We start from the raw sequence: 2,410 nt of genomic DNA on the forward strand, positions 1-2,410 counted from the left end.
GATGGTGATGATGGAGCTTCAGAAGGGCCACGTGAGGGGGGCTGTGGGGAGGCCGCCAAGGAGGCCGCGGCCGAGGAGGGGCAGGCAGAGGCGGGGACACCACGGTGGTGGGGTCAGGCTCCCCAGCGCGAGGCGTGGGTGGTGGCCGCGAGGGCTGGCCGCTGCTGCTCGCTTGGCTGCAGGCAGCCCCAGTGCTGCCCCTGTGGGGAGCCCCTTCCCTGCTCTGCCGCTCACTGTTGTCATGGAGGAACCAAGATGGCGGCTCTGGCCTACAACCTGGGCAAGCGGGAGATCAACCCCTACTTCAGCGTGAGGAGCGCCAAGGTGCTGGCGCTGGTGGCCGTGCTGCTGCTCGCAGCGTGCCACCTCGCCTCCCGCCGCTAGCGAGGTAATGATTCATGTGAATACCTTCTCTCAAGCGGCAGATTTCTTGGAGAGAAAGTTTGGCAACCTCATAGTTGCATGACGCATAAATACAAAATCAGTGAAGCAAAGAATTGCCTTGTAGCTAAACATATTGCATTTATTGGAGGTTCCAGAATTCGGCAATTATTTTATTCTTTTGTAAAAATAATTAATCCCTAATTCAAAGAAGAAGGTAATAAGCATGAAAACATTCCTTTTGAAGATGAGACTGCGTCAGTAAAAGTGCATTTTCTATGGCATCCAGAAGTTAATGGTTCTATGAAACAGTGTATCAAAGTATGGACTGAGGATTCTGTTGCAAAGCCCCACGTGATTGTAGCAGGAGCTGCCACGTGGTCCATCAAGATTCACAATGGTAGTAAGGAAGCACTTTCTCAGTATAAAATGAACATCACCTCCATAGCACCACTCTTAGAAAAATTGGCCAAGACTAGTGATGCTTATTGGGTCTTACAAGACCCTGTTTATGAAGATCTATTAAGTGAAAATAGGAAAATGATTACCAATGAGAAGATAGATGCCTACAATGAAGCTGCAGTCAGTATTTTGAATAGTAGTACCAGAAATTCTAAATCAAATGTAAAGATGTTCAGCGTTTCCAAACTAATTGCTCAAGAAACCATCATGGAATCTTTGGATGGCGTACATCTTCCTGAATCAAGCAGAGAAACTAGTGCAATGATTCTCATGAACGTGTGTTGGAATAAGATTTTGAAGCCTGTAGATAGTTCCTGTTGTCAACCTCGGCCTCCCCTTACCCTCATACAGAAGCTGGCTGCTTGGTTTTTCACCTTGTCTATTGTCGGATATTTAATTTTTTACATAATTCATTGTAACGCACATCGGAAGAATAAGCCATGTACTGATTTGGAAAGTGGAGAGGAAAAGAAAAAAATAGGAAAATGATTACCAATGAGAAGATAGATGGAAATACTTCTACAGTCTTTCTGCAAACTTGGTCTGATCATGGCGTTTTCTATTATGTGTGACCATGCAAATTTGTTTATGAAGGAAAGTAAATTTTATACACATGCATCCTTCTTTGTTCCAATTATCTACATTTTGGTTTGGGGAGTATTTTACAATGAAAATACTAAAGAGACTAGAGTATTAAATAGAGAACAAACAGATGAATGGAAAGGCCGGATGCAACTTGTGATTTTGATGTATCACATCTCTGGAGCAAGTACATTTTTGCCTGTGTACATGCACATTCGAGTTCTGGTTGCTGCATATTTATTTCAGACAGGGTATGGACATTTCTCCTACTTTTGGATCAAAGGAGACTTTGGAATCCATAGAGTATGTCATATCTTATTTCGTCTCAATTTCCTGGTAGTAGTGTTATGCATAGTTATGGATCGGCCTTATCAATTCTATTACTTTGTTCCCTTGGTCACTGTGTGGTGTATGGTCATATATGTCACTTTAGCACTATGGCCACAAATAATCCAAAAAAAAGCAAATGGAAATTGTTTATGGCATTTTGGTTTGCTGTTGAAACTAACCTTTTTGCTGTTATCCATATGTTTTCTGGCTTATTCTCAGGGTGCATTTGAGATCTTTTCTCTTTGGCCATTGTCCAAGTGTTTTGAACTGAAAGGGAACGTATATGAATAGTGGTTCAGATGGTGGTTAGACCGTTACGTAGTCTTTCATGGCATGCTGTTTGCTTTTATTTATCTGGCTTTACAGAAGCGTCATGTACTTTCTGAAGGAAAGGGTGAACCTCTCTTTTCAAACAAAATTTCAAATTTTCTACTCTTTATTTCAGTTGTTTCTTTCTTGACCTATTCGATCTAGGCTAGCAGTTGTAAAAACAAAGCTGAGTGCAATGAACTACACCCATCTGTTTCTGTGGTACAGATTTTAGCCTTCATTCTAATAAGGAACATCCCTGGATATGCTCGTTCAGTTTACAGTTCATTTTTTGCTTGGTTTGGAAAATTTTCACTAGAGCTGTTTATTTGCCAATATCACATAT

General features: G+C 42.0%; 1 pseudogene; it reads left to right on the top strand.

The window, feature by feature from the left end:
* The first annotated feature begins 187 nt into the window (after positions 1–187).
* On the top strand, positions 188–2,403 carry LOC102479602 (N-acetylneuraminate 9-O-acetyltransferase pseudogene; annotated as a pseudogene).
* The last annotated feature ends 7 nt before the right edge of the window (positions 2,404–2,410 follow it).

Source organism: Tupaia chinensis, unplaced genomic scaffold (assembly GCF_000334495.1).
Source record: "Tupaia chinensis unplaced genomic scaffold, TupChi_1.0 Scaffold148023_1, whole genome shotgun sequence".
Taxonomy (NCBI): domain Eukaryota; kingdom Metazoa; phylum Chordata; class Mammalia; order Scandentia; family Tupaiidae; genus Tupaia; species Tupaia belangeri.